The following is a 26,386-nucleotide window of genomic DNA, read 5'->3' on the forward strand; positions in this document are numbered from 1 at the left end:
TTTTGATAAATCATCACATCTTTTCTTTTCTTGTGATAATTGTAGGATAAGTCATGGGCTCATTGGATGAGACATTGAGAAAATAGACATTGGGCATGAGCATATTCGCACCAGGACTGCTAGAATCCATGAATATGTCAATGTTCAGCCGGATAAAGCAATTGAAGAAAGGAAGAGATATCATTCCCATAGTCCGTGCAGAGACATTCAAAGGATTTGATGACATGGGCCATAGCCATAGGTTTGGGCTTGATTATTATCATGGCAGTCCCACCATTTTCCAACTATGGCTACTTGATAAGTTGGAGATAAACAGACTGTTAGATGGAGGTCAGCTCAGGGCTCTTAGTCGCCAAGAAAGGAGGGAAGCCCAGGAATTCAAACTCATTGATGATTGGAAATAATACCTACAAGGGAGAACTACAGAGGACATTGCATGAAAGTGCCAAGAAAAGCCACAAGAAGATTTTCTGATGAAGACCCCTGGCTACAACTACATCAAGTTGATGGGATTGACTCACATGTTCTTTTATTTTCCTATGTACATCAGCCGACAATATGGGCCCAGGCTAATGGACCCAGAGGAGTTAGTGACCTTTCACCCACCCCAAGAGTTGTCTCCCCACCTTGTTACTTACCTATCTTGTCTATGATAGGAAAATTGTTCCTGTTCTCAAATAATTCACTTGGTAGTAGAATGAGGAAATATTTAGATTTTCGTGTTACCCGGATTATTCTAATTATGACTTGAGTTGTGAAATTAATTATGCCTACACATTTTAAACCATAAACAAAAAACAAAAAGAAAAATAGAGAGAGATTTTCTTTGCACCAAAGATAAATTTTTCATTCATAAGATGCCAAAATAAAATGATGAACAAACAAAGGGGAGGGAAAAAAAGAAAAGAAAAAATATACATATGCTTGTGTTTACAAGAAATATAGGAACAAATCCCTATGGGTCAAAAGTCATCATTTGAACTTTGCTCGGCATCATCCTCATGAAAGGCCATAGAACTGGAGGGTCCCAATCTTGAACTCACCAATCTTTGTGCTTGGTCCTCAACCTGCCTCCGAAAATAGGCATTCTCCGATTAGTAGGAGCTAACTTGCCTCCTCAAGGCATCATTCTTCCTCTCCTGGGGGAACATAAAGAATGATTAGGAAAAGAAGCAACCAAAGAGGAAAGAGATTAAGGACAGGGGAGTACCCTGAGATCAAGCATGTCAGTCAAAAGACAAAAATTCAAAGTTCAAAGATTCCAAATCAAAATCCAAAATTCAAAGATTCCAAATCGAAAGCTAAAGTTTCAAAAAGTCCAAATCAAAGACCAAAATTCAAAGTTCAAGATTCCAAATCAAAGGCTGAAATTCAAAGTTCAAGATCCCAAATCAAGAATCAAAGGTCCAAGAGCTAAAAGGAAAAGAATCAAGATTCCAAATCAAAAGTCAAAATTCAAAGTTCAAGATCAAGAGCCAAATTTTTAAGAATCAAGGGCTTAAATTCAAGGTGACCCAATTTCATTGACCTAACCCCAATGGCCCAATTTCATTGACTCGGGCCCAGGAGGTCCAATTTCATTAACTTTGCCCCAGGTGGCCCAAGTTTATTGAGACGGCCCCAAGTGGCCCAATTTTATTGACCTGGCCCCAGGTGGCCAAATTTCATTGACTTGGACCCAACTGGCCTAATTTTATTTACCTGGCCTAGGTGGCCAAATTTCATTAATCGGCCCCAGGTGGCCCAATCTCATTGAACCGGCCCTAAGAGGCCCAATCCCTTTGAATCGGGTCTGAGTGACCTGATTTCATAGACCAAATTCCATGAACTGACACATGTGAAGCCTAGCTAAGGAAAATCCTAGAATCAAATGTTTTTTCCCGTTGCAAGATTGGAAGAGCAACGAATTTGTCTCTTGTAACCATTGGTCCCAGATAGTCCAGATTGGTTCGAAAGACCCAGCCTAGAGTCTACATTCCTTGAACTGGCATATGTGAAGCCCAACTAAGGAAAATCCAAGAATCAAATGTTTTTTTCCTATTACAAGATAGGAAGAGCAGCAAATTTCTCTCTTATAACCATTGGTCCCAGATAGTCCAGATTGGTTTGAAAGACCTAGCTAAGAGACCACATTCCCTGATCTGGCACATGTGAAGCCCAGCTAAGGAAAATCCAAGAATAAAATGTTTTTGTCTGTTGCAAGATTGGAAGAGCAACGAATTTCTCCCTTGTAACCATTGGTCCTAGATAGTCCAGATTGGTTCAAAAGACCCAGCCTAAAGACCAAAATTCCCTGAATTGGCATATGTGAAGCCCAGCTAAGGAAAATCCAAGATTCAATTGTTTCTGTTTGTTGCAAGATTGGAAGAGCAACAAATTCCTTTCTTGTAACCAATGGTCCCAGATATTCCAGATTGGCTCGAAAGACCTAGCCTGGAGACCAAATTCCCCATACTGGTAAATGTAAAGCCTAGCCAAGGAAACTCCAAAGACCAAAGTATGAACATCTTTTATAGGAGAGCAATGAATTTCTTTCCTACAATCAGCGGCCCAGGTAAGTCCTAAACTTCAAAGTAGTTAAGAAATATTACCTATTGCATTTTCAACTCCGTTATTGATGAGCAAGATGACAACAGTACATGCTCTGGGTGACAAAATGTGATGGTTCTTTTCTTTGCCCTTCGGCTGCACAGGCCTTGGCCAAAGAGGGGCATTATGTAGACACCCAATTTTGTCACCCTCCCCTAGTTATGATGATATATGGATCTTGGACACAACCTTTTGCTTTTGATTGATAGAAATGATAACTGACTGATGTAACTATTCCCAGGAGCATTCCATACTCACCCAAGATTCCTAAAAAACCCGTGCGAGAGAAAAGAAGGGTCCACTTATAACATTTCATATACAAAGGAATCTGGTCAAATCCGGTCAAAGTGACAACACAGACACATAGTACTCAGAATTACAATTCTAACGATATATGGTATGTCAAAATCAGACCATCGAATCTCCCGCAGTCATTCCCAAAAATCACATTTTAAGTGCTCAAACCCTGCCCATGTGAGCACCCATGCCTTGCCTTGAGTGCCCAAACCCACCCATGTGAGCCCCCATGTCTTGCCAAACCCCACCCATGCAAGCCCGATGTGGGCCTAAGCAAGCCCCGAGTGCACACGGCCAAGCCCCGCATGCACATGGCCAAGTCCCGCGTGCACCCAACCAAGCCCCACACGCACATCGCTAAGCCCCGTATGTACCTGACCAAGCCCCGTGCATACCCGACCAAGTTTTAAAACCCATGTTTGAGTCCCAACAGCTATATCAGAGCCCCCATACCCATGTCAGAGCACCTGCACTCCTATTGAAGCCCCAACACCACTGTTGTAGCTCTAGCACGCCTGCTAGAGCTCCAGCATCGCTGTCGAAGCTCTTGCACCCCTGCTAAAACCTCCAACACTCCCGCCGGTGATCAAAATCCCTCTTCTAATGATTGGATCAGATAAGGAATTCCCTCTTCACCTGCTTGTGTACCCTACATTGCCCCGCTAGCGTACCCTACACCGTGGCCTCCCATTGGTCCAAAAAAGAATCTTTTCCCATGATTGGTCCAAAAATTACTTTCACCCCATTGGCTATAAAAAATTACCCTCCACCCCATTGGTCCAAAATTTCTTACTTTCATCCCATTGGTTTAGAAAAATTACTTTTTACTACCATTGTTTAGGAAATTTTCTCTCTCCTCCCTATTGGTCCAAAAATTCTATAAATACCCCCCTCCTTTTGGTTTTTTAGACAACAAAAACCCAAGTCTCTTAGTGAGCAACCCATAGTAGAGAAGCTCTACCCTCTCTCCTCCCCTCCCCCTTTGAGGTTTTCCAAGTCTTCGGAGAGATCTTCATAAGATCTAAAGTGTTCTTTGGGCCTTCGGGAATCTTCAGTCCTTTTCTTTTTTGAGTGATATTTTTGTGTAGGAAAAGTTTTCCCTCAGTCTCCCACCCCCCTTTTGAGGCTCTTTCAGTCTATGGAGAGATCTTCGTAAGATTCCTCCGAATCTTCGAAGTGTTCTTTGGGCCTTCGAAGTTCTTCAACCATTTAGGTTCAGCCCATTCCTAGTGGAAGCTCTGTCTGAGTGTTACCTTAGCCTAGCCGTCCCATAGCCTACCCCCACTAGAAGCTCAATCCAAGTGCCACCTCAACCTAGCCCTCACATAGCCTACCCCCAGCAAAAGCTTTATTTGAGTGCTACCTCAGCCTAGTCCTCACATAGCTTATCTGTAGCATAAGCTCTGTCCGAGTGGCACCTTAGCTTAGCCCTCACATAGCCTATCCCCAGAAAAAGCTCTGTTTGAGTGCAATCTTAGCCTAGCCCTCCCATAGCCTATCCCTAGCGAAAGCTCTGCAGAAGTACCTCTTCAGCCAAAATCCAAAAGTAACCATTCCTAGCCGAAACCCTGTCTGAATAGTATCACAGTTAGCATCTCTTGAGAAAGAAAGTTGGATGTCAAGACTATCTTCCCCTGAGCTGAGAGAATCCACAAGGAAGTTTGTACTAGCATCAACCAGGGGTCCACCCCTCTTGACCCGAAACAGGGGTCAAGTTCAAGTATAATTTCTCAACAGAATTAGCGCAATGTAGACTTTATATAGACTTTAGTGTACATAGTTATTTAAATTCAGTCAATGCATATATGTGTGATAACTTAGCCATGAATACGGATTAGGAATAATTGTGAAAAATTTTCGTTCTTAAGCATCTAATAAGAAGACCGGTTAAATCGGGTAGATTAAGTGCCTAACACCTTCCTAATTCTGTAACCTGACACTTACCCTAAATCTCTAGACTAGACCAACTTTTGGGCCCTTTTCTCAGGAATTGGGCCAGCCCCCAGGTCCTAGGCCCATAACCCTAGGTGGCGACTCCAAACCCTTTTGCATGATCTTGGTCCCCGTATTAGACCATCATCAAATCCCAGTCTCAAATGATGAACTCTACACTCTTACAAAATAGGCCTCCACGTATCTCAGAGCGGTGATGCGGTGGTGCGGGGCCCATAGGATAAGCACACACGACACACCCCTCCCTTATAAAAATGAAAGAGAAGAGAGAGGATGGAATGCATGATCACACTCACATTTGACGTTACCCTTGAGGTCATGTACCATAGGGCACCAGCTCGACCCTTTTCGGTTGGACCCTGTAAACCAACCAAACCAACCGGTCAATTAAACGGGGTCTAGGGAGCAGGGCTCTACATCTACCCCCCTTTAAAAATTTCATCCTCAAAATTGAAGTTACCTGGTTGTCTGAATAGGTGAGGATATTTAGCCTCGATGTCATCTTCTTTCTCCTAGGACGCTTCCTCAAGTAAATGGTTAGCCCATCGCACCTTTACAAAAGCAATGGATCGGTTGCGAAAAAGTTTCTATCTTTCGGTCTAGGATTTCACCAGGCTACTCCTCATAAGTCATATCAGCTTCTAAGTACTTTGGTTCCATAGTTAACACATCTAATGGGTCATCTATATATCGCTTCATCATTGAAATGTGAAATACATTATAAACATTGCTGAATGAAGGCGGAAGGGCCAGCATACATGCCATTGAGCCAACCCATTGCAAGATCTCACATGTGCCAACATATCTTGGACTCAACTTGCCCTTCCTGTGGAACTTGTGTAAGCCCTTGGTAGGAAAGATTTTCAAGAATACTTTCTCGCCCCTTTGGAATTCATTATCTTTCCTACGATTGTTCGCATAACTCTTTTGAAGGGATTGGGCGGCCTTGATTTTCTCACAGATGACATCAACCTTATCACACGTCATCTGTATCATTTTCGGCCCAAGAATTCACTGTTCCCCCACTTCATCCTAATATAAGGGAGTCTTGCACCTTCTTCCATACAACACCTCATATGGAGCCATTCCACTTGTGGCATGATAGCTATTATTGTAAGTAAACTCCATAAGAGGTATGTTTTCTTCCCAACTACAACTCATTTCCATTGCACAGGCCCCTGAGCATATCTTCCAATATTTATATGGTTCATTCTGATTTCCCATCAATCTATGGATGAAAGGCAATGCTTAGGTTTACCTAATGTACCCATAGCATGCTGAAGGCTCTTCCAAAATTTAGACGTGAACCTTAGGTCTCAGTTCGATAAAATACTTACAGTTCTCCATATAAGCAAACTACATTTTTCATATAAAATTGTGCTAATTTGTCCACGGAGAAGGTAGTCTTGACTGGAATGACATGGGCAGTTTTAGTGAGCCTGTCAACTATCACCCAGATTGCATCCATTCCCTTGGGTGTACGGGGTAGCCCGGTGACAAAATCCATAGTAATCATGTCCCATTTCCACTTCGGTATGGGGAGTGGCTATAGAGTGCCATATGGTCGATGCCGCTCTACCTTGACCTTCTGACATGTGACACTGGGCAATATATAGGGCTACTGTAATCTTCATTCCTGGCCACCAATAACTTTGCTTAAGATCCTTGTACATCGTGGTGCTTCCGGGGTGAAGCATATACTCAGAACTATGTGCTTCCTTCACTATCTTGTCCTGTATTCCCATATCATTCGGTACACACAACCTGCCCCGAAACAATAGTGCTCTGTCACTGGCTATTGTGAAATCAGGATCATCCATCCTTTCCTCTTGGATTTTAACTCTGATTTTCTGCAACTCAAGATCCATGGGTTGTTTCATGATTATTTCATATCTAATAGATGGTTATACTTATAGGGCCACCAGAGATATGGTTAACTGCATGATATTTTCCAACTACGGGCTCTAAGGTCGATCCTTCATTTAAAATGATTTCATCCATCAACATGGCTTTTTGCTTAAGTTGTGGGTTGGTGGCCAAATAAGCAAGTGATACAGTCCGAGCTTTCTGTCTCAATGCTTCTGCCACCACATTTGCCTTACCTAGATGGTACTGTATGTCATAGTCATAATCTTTCATAAGTTCCAACCATCTCCTCTTTCTCATGTTCAGATCTCTCTGGGTGAAGAAGTACTTGAGACTTTAGTGATTACTGAATATCTCACACTTTTCCCCATACAAGTAATGGTGCCAGATCTTTAAGGCAAAGATAACTACCACCAGTGAGATAGTTCTTCTCATACTCCTTTAACTGTCTAGATGCATATGCCACTACCTTGCCATGTTGCATAAGAACGCAACCTAATCCAATTATGGAACCAACAATGTAGACTGTCATGCCACACGTGCCTTCAGGATTTGTTAACGCTGGGACTGACACTAGTCGGCTTTTCAAGTCTCAAAAACTATCTTCACACTGCTTAAACCATTCAAACTTCACACCTTTTTTGGTCAAATTGGTAATTGGAGTGGCGATTCGAGAAAAATTCTCGATGAACCGCTAGTAATAGCCTGCTAATCCTAAGAAACTTCTGATCTTTATAGGATTCTTGGGTGCTTTCCACTCTACTACTGCTTTTACTTTTCCTTTGTCAACTTCGATTCCATTCTCAAACACTATGTGTCACACCCCGTTCACACTGAACCGGAGCGGTGACCGAGTTAACACCGGTTAACCCAAACCTGTCAGGATCATCAGATACTGTATTCCACCACAGCATACGCACAACTAACATAAGTTCATCAGATCAGCGGAAGACTAAGTTTTAGCTGTGAATAAATCCTATATACTTGATACCCGAATGGTGATACAATAATTATATACATTTGGGCCCGAAGGCATGATATATACACAAAAAAAAAAAAATTCAAATATCAAGTATATACAGGAAATCATCGAAACCATCAGAGTACACAGCTCGGCTCGGTATCAAGGCTGGAGCTCAGCTCGGCATCAAAGGTTGTGCCCAGCTCGGCCTCAGAAGTGGAGCTCAGCACGGCCTCAGAACTGCTGTCCCGCAGCACAGCTCTCGCACGAGCAGTCTACGCCGTGCTCAAACTCCTCAGGGGTCCACCAGTCCTCTTCAGGAAACTCGACTGTGGGACCCACCCCATGTTCCTCAGATGTGTGACCTACAAAATCATCTAAAAAGGGGGTGTACACGTGGGATGAGCTCACTAGCTCAGTAAGTAGAAAGATGGACCACACACAACAGTCCACACATCACAACACATCATATGCACTACATGCCATGCTATACATTTTAAATCACATCCACCTAAGCAACATTACTAAGTCCTTGGTTTTAATGCTACCACAACCACAGTGCGCGTATACTTCGGGTACGAGCCGCGAACTCCCTCCCGCGATACACCCATAGGGCTGTCGGAGAAGGCCCACCGTGAGTACTCGGAAAAGTAAAGACAATGCCGTCCACCAGCTCTCAACAGAAATGTAAATGACTGAAAATAAAGGTGCTGACTCCAGCAATTTAAAAGCAGTACGATTGGCCCTCTTGAATGTACCACCGGGGTTGCCGACTGTCCTACATGACTCATCGGGCATAATGCCTAACCGCCATAGTGTCCGACAACCGCGACCCCTGCTTTCCCCCAAATGGTAACCCAACACCTTAACCCCTGTTGGGAAGTGTCGTAGCACAGGATGGTGAGAATCCTAATACCGCATGCTCCTATATGACATTAGTACGATTGCATAGTGCCACCGTGTCCCATTCCACGGGCCACCAATGCATTCGTTTCCAAGCCGACTACGGCATCTAGTCTATCAATGCATTATGCACCATGATGTCCACATTCAACATATAAACATCTCATTCAATTGGCATTTGAAAAGTAAACATAGCACATATGCACATCAATGAGAGGAATGACTAATCTACATAGCATATTCATGATGACATGACTAGATTAGATATAATTAAGTGAATGCCAAACAATTGCCTTGAAACAAGGCCAAACGTCCTCTCTCCACTTACTTGTAGCGTACAAGGATTCCCGTTCGGTACGGGTGAGATCCGGAGCGAATCGGGTAGGATTTGGTGAACCTAACATAATTGAGCGGGGTTAGTACTTCACCATTTTAGAATCAAAATTAATGAAATCCGATGTCAAAATCGTGTTTAGAACGTCAAAAGAAGGTCACACGTCCGATTTGGGTTCGATCGGACATAAGGATCACCTTCGGGGCCACACGGGTGGGTCAGACAGGTGGGCTGTCTACCCACCGGTCTTACCCACCGGTTAGGACCGGCGGGTAGGGGCCCGCCGGTAGTACCCACCGGTGGTACCCGCCGGTTGGGCCAGGGACCCCCTTGCTAGGACCGGCGGGTAGGGGCCCGCCGGTTGTACCCGCCGGTGGTACCCGCCGGTTGGGCCCGAAGGCCCCCCTGCCTTCTCAGGTGGGTACCCACAGGCGGGTAGGAGCCCACCGGTTGTACCCACCGGTCTTGGCAAAAAAGACACTGTTTCTTCCCCATTTTCTCCATTCTTTGGGGAATCAAATAGGGCTTTTCCTCACCCATTCTTCACACCCTCAAGGTCCTATAGGATGGTTCTAACCTAGATCTAGGTTAGATTCAAGTGAGGGAAAACCATCTTACCTTCTTTGCTCAAGAACGACTTCAAACCCTCCAACCACTTCAAACCCACAATGTTCCTTCCACCTTGTCAATATCTCTTCAAATCCTTCAAGATCAACACATAAATCATCTATTAAACCTTAGATTCATCATTTCAAAGGGGTTTTACAAGATCTCAAGAAACCATACTCGAATCAAGGGTTTAAAGCTTGGGTATGGTGAATGTTCACAAAACCCAACTTTTCTCACCTCCAACTGTAGATCTAGAGTTGAAGATCACTCTCCCGGCACCGGAATGGGAAGACCGAGCTTCGGCGCCGCTGAAATCCCCCTTTTCTTCCTCTTCCTTCTCTTCCTTTCTTCTTCCCTTTCTTTTCTCTCTCCTCTTTACTTTTCTCACCAACGTACGAGGGTAATAAATGGAAAGAAAAGAAAATCATAAAGCCTTATATACCATTCCTAATTAAGTGAATAGTGCACTTGGATGGGTCACTCAGGTGGGTGCACCCACCTGTCCTACCCACCTGAGAGCCAAAACTTGGGATTTTGACCGGGTTCGGACCTCGGCGCGAACCCCACCCCAAGCATACGATGTAGCATACGTATATACCTTAAAATACGGATATAATACCTGTTTTATCCGTACATAGCCTTATGGTAGGTGCACGTACACGGTTTGGGCACTCCCGTCTCTTCTGGCACTGGCTCGGACTTGTCGGGCCAGCCGGTGTTTAAGGTCACCCGTGCCATCATAGCCCATAAGGAACCCGCTCTAATTTCCTCTGGCTCGGTTCCTGCATGGTTAAACCGGTTCAACCGCGAAATCAGACCGGGTTTAAGAAGCGGGGTATTACATTACCCCCCCTTCTGAAAAATTTCGTCCTCGAAATTGCGTACCTGGTTGATCAAAAAGATGAGGGTACTTGGCTCGCATTTCTTCTTCTACCTCCCAAGATGCTTCTTCAAGTGAGTGACCAGCCCATCGCACCTTTACATAGGAAATGGAGCGGTTGCGAAGGGTTTTCACCTTCCGGTCCAAAATTTCAGCTGGCTGTTCTGTGTAGGTCATATCAGCTTCTAGGTACTCTGGTTCCACGGGTAGTACATGAGATGGATCATGCACGTACTTCTTCAGCATGGATACATGGAATACATTGTGAACATCCCCAAGCGAAGGTGGCAGAGCAAGCATGTAGGCTACTGAGCCAACCCGGGATAAGATCTCAAATGGTCCGATGTATCTTGGGCTCAACTTCCCCTTTCTGTGAAACCTTTGCAAACCTTTAGTAGGAGAGATCTTGAGAAATACCTTTTCTCCTGGCTGAAATTCAATCTCCTTCCTGCGGGTGTCCGCATAGCTCTTTTGACGGGACTGAGCTGCTTTAATCCGTTCTCTAATAACGTCGACTTTGTCACAAGTCATTTGTATCATCTCAGGTCCTAACATTCGACGTTCACCTACCTCATCCCAATACAAAGGAGTTCTGCACTTTCTGCCATATAACGCCTCATATGGAGCCATCCCAATTGTGGCTTGGTAACTGTTGTTATATGCAAACTCCATAAGAGGTATATATTCTTCCCAGCTGCCACTCATCTCCATTGCACATGCCCTGAGCATGTCTTCTAATATCTGTATGGTTCGCTCCGACTGACCATCCGTCTGTGGGTGAAAAGCTGTACTCAAATTCAGCTGTGATCCCAAGGCACGCTGTAAGCTTTTCCAAAATCTGGAAGTGAACCTTGGGTCCCTATCTCAAACAATGCTCACTGGCACTCCATGTAAGCGCACTATGTTGTCCATGTAAAGTTGTGCTAGTTTGGTCATGGAGAACTTGGTCTTGATAGGAATGAAATGAGCAGTCTTGGTAAGCCGATCCACAATCACACATATCGCATCCATTCCCTTAGGTGTACTTGGTAGTCCGGTGACGAAGTCCATTGTAATCCTTTCCCACTTCCATTCTGGTACTGGGAGTGGCTGAAGGGTACCATAAGGTTGATGCCTCTCAGCTTTCACTTTCTGGCAGGTAAGACAAGTCGCCACATACAAAGCTATGGTGACTTTCATGTTTGGCCACCAGTAACTTTGTTTGAGGTCTTTGTATATTTTGGTACTTCCTGGGTGAAGTGAGTACTCGGAGCTATGTGCTTCTCTCACTATCTTATCTTGTATATCCAAATCATCGGGTACACACAATCTGTCTCGAAACATCAATGCCCCATCACTGGCTAAAGTAAAATCTGGGTCGTTCATTGTTTGGTCTTGAACCTTAACTCTAATCCGCTGCAATTCAGGATCCAAAGGTTGCTTCATTATCACCTCTTGCCTAATTGCCGGATGCACGTGTAGAGCCGACAAGGATACCGTCAACCATTTAAGGTTTTCTGGTTGAGGTTCAAGCTCTAAGGTTGCCCCTTCATACAAGAGGGTTTCATCCATTAGCATCGCCTCTTGCACAAGTGGTGAGCTGACTGCTAAGTATGAGAGCGACACAGTCTGTGTCTTCCGACTCAATGCATCTGCCACTACATTAGCCTTGCCGGGATGATACTGACTATCGCAGTCATAATCCTTCATGAGTTCAAGCCATCTTCTCTGTCTCATGTTCAGATCCTTCTGGGTGAAGAAGTATTTCAGGCTTTTGTGGTCACTGTATATCTCACACTTCTCCCCATACAAATCATGTCGCCAGATCTTAAGGGCAAAAATGACTGCGGCTAGTTCCAAGTCATGAGTGGGGTAATTCTTCTCATATTCCTTTAGTTGTCGGGATGCATACGCTATTACCTTCCCGCGTTGCATGAGAACACAACCCAAACCAACTTTGGAAGCATCGGTATAGACTGTCATTCCACATGTGCCCTCAGGAATAGTCAGCACAGGGGCAGTCACCAACCTTTCTTTCAATTCCTGGAAGCTCTTCTCACATTCCTCTGCCCAGTCGAATTTCACACCCTTTTTAGTCAACTTGGTCATTGGTGCTGAGATCCGAGCAAAATTCTCGATGAAACGCCGGTAGTATCCAGCCAAACCCAAGAAGCTTCTAATTTCAGTAACATTCTTGGGGCTTTCCCATTCCACTACTGCTTTCACCTTAGCAGGATCTACTTCGATTCCGGCTTTAGACACTACGTGCCCCAGGAATCCAACTTGTTCAAGCCAGAATTCACACTTGCTGTACTTGGCAAACAACTGTTGATCTCTCAACCTCTGTAACACCATTCTCAAGTGTTGAGTGTGCTCCTCCTCGGTCTTGGAGTAGATCAAGATATCGTCAATAAAAACAATTACCCATTTGTCGAGCACATCCTGAAATACTCGATTCATCAGATCCATGAATGATGCCGGTGCATTGGTTAACCCGAAGGACAACACCAGGAACTCATAATGACCGTATCGAGTCCTAAATGTTGTTTTGGGTATATCACTACTCTTTATCTTGAGCTGATAATAGCCGGACCGAAGGTCTGTCTTCGAAAATACCCTGGCTCCTTGCAACTGATCAAATAAATCATCAATGCGTGGCAATGGATACCGGTTCTTAATGGTTAGCTTATTCAACTCCCGGTAATCTATGCACATACGCAAACTACCATCCTTTTTCTTGACAAACAACACCGGGGCACCCCAAGGTGAAACACTTGGGCGAATAAACCCCTTTTCCAATAGTTCCTGCAACTGCATCTGCAACTCCTTCAATTCAGCTGGTGCCATCCTGTATGGAGCCTTAGATACTGGAGCTGCTCCAGGAGTCAAGTCTATGGCAAACTCCAACTCCCTATCAGGTGGTAAATGCATCAGATCGTCTGGGAAAACATCGGGAAACTCTTTAACCACCTTTACTTCTTCTAGAGGTGTAACTCTTGCATCAACATCGAGTACCGAGGCTATGAAACCCTGACATCCACTTTCTAGCAACTTTACCGCTTGGAGAGCGGAGACAAGGACCTTCCTCACCCTTTTCATTGTATCTGCTCGGTGTACCCACTCTTTCCCTTCGTCATCTGTTACCTTAATCAGCCTTTCCGCACAGATCACATTAGCTCGATGAGCCGACAACCAATCCATACCCAATATAACATCAAAATTCTGCATATTGAATTTAATGAGTTGTGCATCAAAGTTCTTCCCACTAATCTCCACTGGGCATGGCCCATACACTTCCTTTAACTGTGCAATTTTACCAGTAGGCATACTAACAATCATTCCATGGTCTAGGATCCTGGGTGACATCCCAAGTTTCCCTACAAATCTCTTAGATGCGAATGAATGAGTAGCTCCTGAATCAAATAAAACATAGGCTGGTATGCCTGATATGGGTAGGATACCTAGTATAACAATGCATATAATTTCAGCAGGTCATCAATATGAATCATAATGAATTTCTTAATTTAAAATGTACCTGCTACTACTTCTGTACTAACCTCAGCTTCCTCGGCCGATAGAGCATACATCCTTCCCTGCGGTTGATTCCCTCGAGGTAAGGGAGGTCGGTACGCAGAGGGCTGACTGGAGGGTAAGGCTGGTCTAGTCGACAGTCTTTCGCATAATGCCCATATGAATGGCAATTGAAGCAACGAATCTGAGATGTCGGAACTGGAGCGGGGCCCCTCTGCACTTGACCCGTTGCAGATGGAGGTCGAGGTGGCCTTGGAGCCGTAGATGCCACACTAGTGTTCGGGCGAAAAGAGGTGGAACCCGAACCACCAACTGGCCTAGGAGGGTTGCCAGATGGCCTATAGGGCTGCCTATACATAGGCCCATAACTGTATGATCCGCGGTATGCCTTGGAGGAATTTCCCATATCTGGGAATGGATTTGTTCTCTTCCATAGTCCAGGGGTGAGGGACTGTTCACCCTTTTGCTTATCTTCCATGGTCTTGGCCTTCTACACAATCTGGCCATACTCGGTCAAATCCAGTACCTCAAGTACGGACCCAATAGATGCCTTTAGGCCCTTTAGGAACCTTACCGCCTTCTCTTCAGCTGTCCTCATATGCCTTGGGGAAAAATGGAACAAACTCTCGAATTAATGTTGATACTCAAGGACAGTCTTACCTCCTTGAGTTAAGGCCATGAACTCAGTCTCCTTTCGGTCTCTGAAACTGCGCGGATAATGGTTATCCAAGAACAACTCCTTGAACTGCTCCCAAGTAGGTTCTGGATGAGCAGCCATCAATATAGGTTTGGAGGCTTGCCACCAAGAATTTGCCTCTTTCTTGAGTTGCAACCCAGCACAAATAAGTTTCTGGGCATCCGTGCACTCAAGCACCTCAAATATCTTCTCTAATTCTTGGATCCATTGATCCGGTTCCAGAGGATCACTCCCCACCTTAGAGAATACCGGTGGTAAGTTCCTCTTGAACGACTCCACTACCCTTGACGTATTACTCGTCGCCGGGAAGTTAGGAGCATAGATAGGATAGTAGGAGTATGGAGGAGGCATCCCATGCTGAGGAATACCGAATGGTGGGATTGGAGGTGTACCCACCACTTGTGGTCCCGTTCCCGACCCTACAGGTGGGTCCTGCGGAGTGAGTACCTGGGGCGGTTGACCCGGTTGAGAAAAGTCCAACTGTTGCTGGATGGCAGTCATAAATGCTTGCTGTTGCTGAAGCATTTGTTGCTGGAAAGCTTGTTGGGACTGCTGGATTATAGTAGCAACATCTCCCGGTGTGATAACCGGTGGAGGGTCCGGGAGTGCAGTCATAGGTGGGTCCCCATGTGCCCCACCCTGACCAAGGGTCTCTGGAGGTAGTGGAGGTGAGGTATGCCCCACAGAACGGGACCCCCTGGGATTTTGTGGTCGACCGACCCGACGAGGACCCCGCGAGGTACCTCGGGCATTACTACCGGATCTAGTACGTACCATCGTATCCCTGTACCTGGAACACATCACACACCATATTGGTTAAACACCATAGAATTGATTTCGGCACACAATCATATGCCATTACATGAGGTGTTGTAGTGTATGATAGCCTGTAAATAATCGCAGCTCAATTCCAAGGTACAGGCAAAGTCCCCAACAGATATGCTAATGGTCCCACTTGACCATAGCATATTAATCATAGGCATAATATCCATAGTGACAATCAATGTAATCATGCTAGGAGGAGAGAAGGAAAAAAGAAAAGAAGAAAAATTTTCAAAATTTCCCAACTGTCATAACTGGTGGGCTGCACCGGCGGGTAGGGGCCCGCCGGTCATACCCGTCGGTCTTACTACCTTACACCTGCGGGTGGCACCGGCGGGTAGGGGTCCGCCGGTTATACCCGCCGGTCTTGCCTGTGTAAAAACTCGAACAGGGCCCTACAGACCCTGTTCTGTCTGTCCTTTTCCCAAACTCCTTTTCTCTTTCCTCCTTTCTTCCTTGGGCGATCTTGGAGGTCTCCTCGGCGCTTCTACTCGCAGTTCCACTCATCAACTAGGCGGTTTAGAGAAGAGTCAACTCTCCCTTCTTCAAGTAAGTTTCTTCTTCTCCTCTTTTCCAGAATTTCCATTTGGGGTAAAATGCATGTATAGACTTCACCTTAGGTTGTCTTTCCTTATTTTTCACCATAGAATAGTATTTCCATGTGATTTTGATGCTTCTACTGTGGCCATTTGTAGTTTATAGGAATTTTATCTCTCCATTTGGAGAAAACCCCAATTCGTGCCCTAGTTTCCAAATTTGGGGATTTCTTCAATTCTTACTCTTTTTCTCCAATTGATGACTCCTTTGTGATGCATTCCATTTGATTTACACTAGATATGCTTTAGATCTCATGAATTCTCCATTATGCTTGGAATCCCCATGTAATTTCTATGAAAATCCCTCTTTTGTATTGGTTTCCTTGGTTCTTCATCCCATACTTGCATTCTTGGAATTCCATAGCCTATTTGGGTACGTTCTTGCACATTCATGATCCCGCTACTACGGCATTTTGCTCTAGACCTAGGGTTTCAAGCTATTCTCCATTATGTTCTAATTTGCACATTGGACTTGAATTCCCTCGTCTTATTTATGCTCTTTGCTTTTGCTGTCATTCTACTGTTTTGGCATGTCTTTATGCGTCGTAATCTAGCGTGCTTCATGTCATAAGTTTCCTATCGTTCCTAGATTGTTGCCGTTCCCGTTTTGCATGAATTGGGTTTTGGATTTCCCCTTTTTAATGCTGCTGTCTTTTCCTTTCTGTACTAACCCTACTTTCTTTCCTTATTGCCAGGATGTCGTCACGCACCGGCAAGGGACCATCTTCCTCTGGCGTTAGACGCAAGACCACCGCTTCTAAGCGGAAGAGTGCGGAGACCAGCTCTTCAGCTCCTCGCATAGGGAGACCCGCACCTGCCCAGTCTGACCCTTCAGACTATGATGAGGAGCACTTCCTCAGTGCAGAGGCCGCAGCCAACTGGCCCAACTTCCTGAAGGGGTCAGTGATGATGGAGAAGACCGTGGTAGTCAAGGACTCCCACAAGGCTAGGCTTCAGGAGAGGTTCTCAGCATTGGGCTGGGACTCTATTCTTCATGTGGACCGACCATGCTACGAGCAGCTCGTCCGTCGGTTCTATTGTAACCTAGAGGTGTCGTATCCGTACGGGGAGTTCACCATCAGCAGCTTGGTGAAGGGAGTGGACATCCAGCTGACGGTAGGCACCTTGGCCAGTATCTTGGGTATATCGGCGGCGGGACACCGATACTACAGTCCCCCCAGGGGTAGGCCTCAGGGACCGTTCATGAGCCTGGCGACACCGGACTTCATCTACGAGACCATCTGCGGCAGCAGCAGTCTCCCGGAGTCCGAGACATCCTTCTACCCTGAGGTTCGTCTATTCGCCCGGTTGATCCAGTTCAACCTGCTCCCCAGAGGAGGTCATCGGAACCAGGTGGGTTTCATGGCGGCTTTCATTGCATTCTGCATCTTCACGGCCGCAGAGGGAGGCGGCGAGCACTTGTGCCTCCCCTACATTATTCTCAGAACGATGGAGCACCATACTTCCCACCCAGAGGATGGAGGATTCCCTTACGGCAGGATCCTCACTAGGATCTTCGAGTTCTTCGGGGTGGATCTGAGCGGTGAGGAGGGGAAGAGTCCGGCTGATAGGTTCGACCGGAGAAACCTCCTGAAGATGGGTCTTCAGACCCTCATGGATTCACCTCCTAGATCAGGAGCTCAGAGAGGTAGGGGTAGGAGGGCTGCCCCGATGGAGGATGTCCTCATGGAGGAGGAGTCCAGTGAGGAGGATGAGGACTACGTTCCTCAGGACGAGGAGGAGGATCTGATGGGTGGCAGCATCCCTGAGGAGGCGCCTCAGGAGTCGAGAGGTCCTGGCCCTAGTTCTTCCAGAGCTGCAGCCTCACCATATGGAGCCCCACCACCTGGGAGTGGTGCCTACGACTTTGAGGGCATGACGTCCTCCATGCGGGCCTTGCAGGATGGCCAGGTTCAGATACTGAGGCGGCTGGACGAGATTGTCTCCAGGGAGGAACGCCTTATGGAGAGGCAGACCACCTTGGAGGATTCCTTCCTTAGGCTGGGTCAGGACTTGGACACCACGGCCAATGCTATCTCAGCAGATTTTGGCCGGCTACGGAGGGAGGTACGGCTGGTGAACGCGAGGTTCGATTATTACGATCACCGCCTCGACGTCAACTCCAGGCCTCCGGCGAACGTGGTGATCATCGACGACGATGACGACGACCAGTGAGGGCTTGGCTCGCCCACACTAGCTGTTTACCCGTTTTCTCCTTTTTTGTAGACATTGTATATTTATTTATTTGTTCTCATTTTTGTATCTGTATTGTAACTGGTTTCATTTATGGAATAATATATCTTTGGTAGTGATCATTTTTGTGGTGAATTCATATGTGGAGTACTTGTGTGGTTTTGTGGTGATGTATTTGGCTATCTGTGCTCTTTGTTATATTTATTATCTGTCGTTTATCAGGTATTTGTGTAAAATTTTTGGAAATCCCATTTTACGCCGTTATGCTGCCGAAATTTCGTCAAAATAATACTTTATAGGTTATAGTTCCAATCTAATTACCTTTTATCTACACTCACGCATGCCATGAATGCAACTTATAATATAACCCCATTTTTATACTTTCTTTCCTTGACTTTTAATCTTTAAGCTTTTATCTTTACCCAACCCCATTTTCCTATTATAGAGTCTACGGGATTCTAATGGTATGCTGTGAGTGGAGCAGAGCATCACGCTCTGATACCACCGTTTGTCACACCCGTTCACACTGAACTGGAGCGGTGACCGAGTTAACACCGGTTAACCCAAACCTGCCAGGATCATCAGATACTGTATTCCACCACAGCATACGCACACTAACATAAGTTCATCAGATCAGCGGAAGACTAAGTTTTACCTGTGAATAAATCCCATATACTTGATACCCGAATGGTGATACAATAATTATATACATTTGGGCCCGAAGGCATGATATATACACAAAAGAATAAAATTCAAATATCAAGTATATACAGGGAATCATCAAAACCATCAGAGTACACAGCTCGGCTCGGTATCAAGGCTGGAGCTCAGCTCGGCATCAAGGGTTGTGCCCAGCTCGGCATCACAAGGAAGAGCTCAGCTCGGCCTCAGGGTGGAGCTCAGCTCGGCCTCAGAACTGCTGTCCCGCAGCACAACTCTCGCACAAGCAGTCGGCGCCGTGCTCTAACTCCTCAGGGGTCCACCAGTCCTCTTCAGGAAACTCGACTGTGGGACCCACCCCATGCTCCTCAGATGTATGACCTGCAAAATCATCTAAAAAGGGGGTGTACACGTGGGATGAGGTCACTAGCTCAGTAAGTAGAAAGATGGACCACACAGCAGTCCACACATCACAACACATCATATGCACTACATGCCATGCTATACATTTTAAATCACATCCACCTAAGCAACATTACTAAGTCCTTGGTTTTAGTGCTACTACAACCACAGTGCGCGTATACTCCGGGTACGAGCCGCGAACTCCCTCCCGTGATACGCCCATAAGGCTGTCGGAGAAGGCCCACCGTGAGTACTCGGAAAAGTAAAGACAATGCCGTCCACCGGCTCTCAACAGAAATGTAAATGACTGAAAATAAAGGTGCTGACTCCAGCAATTTAAAAGCAGTACGATAGGCCCTCTTGAATGTACCACCGGGGTTGCCGACTGTCCTACATGACTCGTCGGGCGTAATGCCTAACCGCCACAGTGTCCGACAACCGCGACCCCTGCTTCCCCCCAAATGGTAACCCAACACCTTAACCCCTGTTGGGAAGGGTCGTAGCACGGGATGGTGAGAATCCTAATACCGCATGCTCCTATATGACAATAGTACCACTGCATAGTGCCTCCGTGTCCCATTCCACGGGCCACCAATGCATTCGTTTCCAAGCCGACTAGGGCATCTAGTCTATCAATGCATTATGCACCATGATGTCCACATTCAACATATAAACATCTCATTCAATTGGCATTTGAAAAGTAAACATAGCATATATGCACATCACTGTGTGGAATGACTAATCTATATAGCATATTCATGATGACATGACTAGATTAGATATAGTTAAATGAATGCCAAACAAATGCCTTGAAACAAGGCCAAACGTCCTCTCCCCACTTACTTGTAGCGTACAAGGATTCCCGTTCGGTACGGGTGAGATCCGGAGCGAATCGGGTAGGATTTGGTGAACCTAACATAATTGAGCGGGGTTAGTACTTCACCATTTTAGAATCAAAATTAATGAAATCCGATGTCAAAATCGTGTTTAGAACGTCAAAAGAAGGTCACACGTCCGATTTGGGTTCGATCGGACATAAGGATCACCTTCGGGGCCACACGGGTGGGTCAGACAGGTGGGCTGTCTACCCACCGGTTTTACCCACCGGTTTGTGACCGGCGGGTAGGGGCCCGCCGGTAGTACCCGTCGGTTGTACCCGCCGGTTGGGCCAGGGACCCCTTGCTAGGACCGGCGGGTAGGTACCCGCCGGTTGTACCTGCCGGTTGGGCCTGAAGGCCCCCTGCCTTCTCAGGTGGGTACCCACAGGCGGGTAGGTACCCGCCGGTTGTACCCACCGGTCTTGGCGGAAATGACACTGTCTCTTCCCCATTTTCTCCATCCTTTGGGGAATCAAATGGGGCTTTCCCCCACCCATTCTTCACACCTTCAAGGTCCTATAGGATGGTTCTAACCTAGATCTAGGTTAGATTCAAGTGAGGGAAACCATCTTACCTTCTTTGCTCAAGAATGACCTCAAACCCTTCAAATCACTTCAAACTCACAATGCTTCTTCTACCTTGTCAATATCTCTTCAAATCCTTCAAGATCAACACATAAATCATCTATTAAACCTTAGATTCATCATTTCAAAGGGTATTTACAAGGTCTCAAGAAACCATGCTCGAATCAAGGGTTTAAAGCTTGGGTATGGTGAATGTTCACAAAACCCAACTTTTCTTACCTCCAACTGTAGATCTAGAGTTGAAGATTACTCTCCCGGCACCGGAATGGCAAGATCGAGCTTCGGCGCCGCTGAAATCCCTCTTTTCTTCCTCTTCCTTCTCTTCCTTTCTTCTTCCCTTTCTTTTCTCTCTCCTCTTTACTTTTCTCACCAACGTACGAGGGTAATAAATGGAAAGAAAAGGAAATCATAAAGCCTTATATACTATTCCTAATTAAGTGAATAGTGCTCTTGGATGGGTCACTCAGGTGGGTGCACCCACCTGTCCTACCCACCTGAGAGCCAAGACTTGGGATTTTGACCGGGTTCGGACCGCGGCGCGAACCCCACCCCAGGCATATGATGTAGCATACGTATATACCTTAAAATACGGATATAATACCTGTTTTATCCGTACATAGCCTTATGGTAGGTGCACGTACACGGTTTGGGCACTCCCGTCTCTTCTGGCACTGGCTCGGACTTATCGGGCCAGCCGGTGTTTAAGGTCACCCGTGCCATCATAGCCCATAAGGAACCCACTCTAATTTCCTCTAGCTCTGTTCCTACATGGTTAAACCGGTTCAACCGCGAAATCAGACCAGGTTTAAGAAGCGGGGTATTACATTACCCCCCCTTCTGAAAAATTTCGTCCTCGAAATTGCGTACCTGGTTGATCAAAAAGATGAGGGTACTTGGCTCGCATTTCTTCTTCTACCTCTCAAGATGCTTCTTCAAGTGAATGATCAGCCCATCGCACCTTTACATAGGAAATGAGCGGTTGCGAAGGGTTTTCACTTTTCGGTCCAAAATTTCAGCTGGCTGTTCTGTGTAGGTCATATCAGCTTCTAGGTACTCTGGTTCCACGGGTAGTACATGAGATGGACATGCACGTACTTTTTCAGCATGGATACATGGAATACATTGTGAACATCCCCAAGCGAAGATGGCAGAGCAAGCATATAGGCTACTGAGCCAACCCGGGATAAGATCTCAAATGGTCCCATGTATCTTGGGCTCAACTTCCCCTTTCTGTGAAACCTTTGCAAACCTTTAGTAGGAGAGATCTTGAGAAATACCTTTTCTCCTGACTGAAATTCAATCTCCTTGTTGCGGGTGTCCGCATAGCTCTTTTGACGGGACTGAGCTGCTTTAATCCGTTCTCTAATAACGTCGACCTTGTCACAAGTCATTTGTATCATCTCAGGTCCTAACATTCGACGTTCACCTACCTCATCCCAATACAAAGGAGTTCTGCACTTTCTGCCATATAACGCCTCATATGGAGCCATCCCAATTGTGGCTTGGTAACTGTTGTTATATGCAAACTCCATAAGAGGTATATATTCTTCCCAGCTGCCACTCATCTCCATTGCACATGCCCTGAGCATGTCTTCTAATATCTGTATGGTTCGCTCCGACTGACCATCCGTCTGTGGGTGAAAAGCTGTACTCAAATTCAGTTGCGATCCCAAGGCACGCTGTAAGCTTTTCCAAAATCTGGAAGTGAACCTTGGGTCCCTATCTGAAACAATGCTCACTGGCACTCCATGCAAGCGCACTATGTTATCCATATAAAGTTGTGTTAATTTGGCCATAGAGAACTTGGTCTTGATGGGAATGGAAATGAGCAGTCTTGGTAAGCCGATCCACAATCACCCATATCGCATCCATTCCCTTAGGTGTACTTGGTAGTCCGGTGACGAAGTCCATTGTAATCCTTTCCCACTTCCATTCTGGTACTGGGAGTGGCTGAAGGGTACCATAAGGTCGATGCCTCTCCGCTTTCACTTTCTGGCAGGTAAGACAATTCGCCACATACAAAGCTATGGTGACTTTCATGTTTGGCCACCAGTAACTTTGTTTGAGGTCTTTGTACATTTTGGTACTTCCTGGGTGGAGTGAGTACTCGGAGCTATGTGCTTCTCTCACTATCTTATCTTGTATATCCAAATCATCGGGTACACACAATCTGTCTCGAAACATCAATGCCCCATCACTGGCTAAAGAAAAATCTGGGTCGTTCATTGTTTGGTCTTGAACCTTAACTATAATCCGCTATAATTCAAGATCCAAAGATTGCTTCATTATCACCTCTTGCCTAATTGCCGGATGCACCTGTAGAGCCGATAAGGATACCGTCAACCATTTAAGGTTTTCTGGTTGAGGTTCAAGCTCTAAGGTTGCCCCTTCATACAAGAGGGTTTCATCCATTAGCATCGCCTCTTGCACAAGTGGTGAGCTGACTGCTAAGTATGAGAGCGACACAGTCTGTGTCTTCCGACTCAATGCATCTGCCACTACATTAGCCTTGCCGGGATGATACTGAATATCGTAGTCATAATCCTTCATGAGTTCAAGCCACCTTCTCTGTCTCATGTTCAAATCCTTCTGGGTGAAGAAGTATTTCAGGCTTTTGTGGTCACTGTATATCTCACACTTCTCCCCATACAAATAATGTCGCCAGATCTTAAGGCCAAAAATGACTGCAGCTAGTTCCAAGTCATGAGTGGGGTAATTCTTCTCATATTCCTTTAGCTGTCGGGATGCATACGCTATTACCTTACCGCGTTGCATGAGAACACAACCCAACCCAACTTTGGAAGCATCGGTATAGATCGTCATTCCACCTGTGCCTTCAGGAATAGTCAGCACAGGGGCAGTCACCAACTTTTCTTTTAATTCCTGGAAGCTCTTCTCACATTCCTCTGCCCAGTCGAATTTCACCCCCTTTTTAGTCAACTTGGTCATTGGTGCTGAGATCCGAGCAAAATTCTCGATGAAACGCCGGTAATATCCAGCCAAACCCAAGAAGCTTCTAATTTCAGTAACATTCTTGGGGCTTTCCCATTCCACCACTGCTTTCACCTTAGCAGGATCTACCTCGATTCCAGCTTTAGACACTACGTGCCCCAGGAATCCAACTTGTTCAGACACTATGTGCAAATGTCATTATTGTTTGGTAACATGTTTGGTCAAAAACACTCCAATGCCTTAGTCATTGGTTCCCTATTTCTTCACAAGTGGTTTTGCCTTAAGATAAGGATGTTTTGGAAGAGACGAGGTGAGTTCCAAATTAAGAAATATGCTAGTGCCTGGAATTGATAAAGGGTAATAAAAGTTCAAGTGTGGGGGGTCCCTTGTAAGAGAAATTATCTTTGCTCTGGATCGGTATGAGCCTTACCTTTAGCCAAAGTTGGGATTTGTTTATTCTGAATTTTGGGTGTATATTCACTGCAAACACCCACGAGACACAACTCGTCCACTAGGGGTGACCTAGGGGTTTAAAGGCTTGTTGCACATGCTAAGTGCAACCGTGATTCCTACGAAAGTGAGTTAGGTTTTTTTTTTATCTTTATTCTTTTTCTTTTTATTTTGCTCGAGGACTAGCAAAGTCTAAGTGTGGGGAATTCTGATGAGCACATTTATGTGTGAAATCTAGGGTAGTAAAACATGCATTTTACATATTTAGAATGGAGCTACCTTGGGTTTTACTCTCTTTTTGTAGGTTTTATATTTTCAAGGCCTTAAGGACTATCGGGTGATATATCTTCAATTTTACACGTAAAGAGGTCCTATTTCTTTCCATGATTGCGAAGAGGACGAAATTCTGAATAAGATGGACGTGTTCAATTAAAAGTACACATTCGTTTGGTCACCCGTACAAATGATTATTCTTTTTCGGGTCAGAAAAAGAATAATGGATCAGAACTGAACCGAGATGCAGAACCAGCCCGTTTGCAATTGTCCCAGAGGTACAAGGAATACTCCAAATGCCAACAAGGATCGATGGACCACATCCTTAAGTGATTAAAGATTTGTTTTTGGTAACAACAACTACCTAGCTTAGTTGGTGAGCTATGGTGTACAAAATTCTCCGCTCACCAAGAGGTCTCAAGTTCGAATCTTATGGTTGTTTTTTTTAGAAGATTTTGTTGAAGATTTCCTGCTTTTCACTCACTTAAAGCACTAAGGGCATGGAGGGGATTTCCACATCAAGTTAGAAGCAAGCAAAATCGTGGAAGCAAGAAGATTTCCTGCTTTTCACTCACTTAAAGCACTAAGGGCATGGAGGGGATTTCCACATCAAGTTAGAAGCAAGCAAAATCGTGGAAGCAAGAAGAGAAGAAAAAGAAAAAAAAAAGGAAAGCAAAATCGTGGAAACAAGAAGAGAAGAAAAAAAAAAGGAAAGAGAAAAAAAAGGGGAGAACCAAAAATTGTCCAAATCTTCTCTCTCCTCCACATCATCACCAAAGATTGTCCAAATCACACAAAGGAAGAAAAAAAATCGTCCCTAGGAGAGAGAAAAAAAGAAGAAAAATAAATTAGAAAAAAAAAGGAAAGAAAATAAGCAAAAAATTATAGGAAATTTCTCAAAATTTATTTATCTCTTCTCTCTCCTCCATCTTAGCACTTTTGGACTCAAAAGATCTCACAATCAATTGTGGGTTTCTCTCTTTTAGGAAAGAGAAAATTGTTACCCTACCTCTCCATTCCCTATAAATACAACTCATGTAAGAGGAGGAGACACAATTCATTCTTCTTCTAGTTTTTTTTTAGTTGCTCTCTCTTTCTCTTGCTCTCTCTTTAGTTCTAGTTCTTCTCTATTTTTGCTTTAATCACTTTTGTAATAGTTTTTTTTTATTTCAATTAATGCAAGTACTCTTTTATTTTTATTCAATTCTTTTTATGTTTATGATTTATGCAATTGAGTTGTAATTTTTTAAGTTATAGTTCTAGGCTTAGATCTAGGTGACAAGATCACGAGCCGTGGAGCAATTTTTTTTTCAAGTTCAAGTATTGATTCAAGTAAGTAGGCTCCTTCAGTAGTCTTCTCTCCCCCCTCTCATTCCCTCTTCTGACTACCCTTTCTTTCTTAATTTAGGATTTTTATTTTCAGTCGTTACATTATTGCTATTCCTTTCCCCCAAGGTTCATGGTTAGTGTATGTGTTGGCTTTGCCCCTCCTAGCCATAGAACCATCAATTTATTACTTTTATTTTAATTATCTCCCTTTCCCTAAAGCCAAGCAGAGAAATCCTTGTAAGAGTGACTCTCTGGTCAAGTAGGGAAGCTCATATTATGATGCATCCCTCGGGCTAAGTAGAGAAACCTACTTGTGAGTCTCTCTCTAGCTTTATCCTCTTTCTTTTACTTTATTTTTATTTCAGCATTTTTTTCCTTTATTTATTTATTTTTTTAATTGCGTGGGTTGTTTATTTTTAGTTATTTATTTATTTAATTTTAATTGTGTGGCTTGCGTCTTTAAATTCTTAGATGACGAATGGTTAGGACGTTATTTTTAGGACGGTAATTAGAATTAGATCACAACCATTAATCAGTTCACTTTCGCATTATTAAAAGAAATAAAAAATTAAAGTGGCTGCTCTCCCTGTGTTCGACCCGTAGCTACACTGATCCGTACGCTTGCGGTTACATTTTAAATCTCAAACA

The 26,386-nt window shown here is 44.8% G+C and overlaps 1 protein-coding gene across 1 annotated transcript in view; it reads left to right on the plus strand.

The window, feature by feature from the left end:
* Positions 1–26,386, plus strand: part of LOC122063406 (disease resistance protein Roq1-like) — a 78,227-nt gene that overhangs the window by 39,537 nt on the left and 12,304 nt on the right. The window lies entirely within an intron of this gene.

The sequence above is a fragment of the Macadamia integrifolia genome, unplaced genomic scaffold (genome assembly GCF_013358625.1).
Source record: "Macadamia integrifolia cultivar HAES 741 unplaced genomic scaffold, SCU_Mint_v3 scaffold1313, whole genome shotgun sequence".
In the NCBI taxonomy this organism is placed as follows: domain Eukaryota; kingdom Viridiplantae; phylum Streptophyta; class Magnoliopsida; order Proteales; family Proteaceae; genus Macadamia; species Macadamia integrifolia.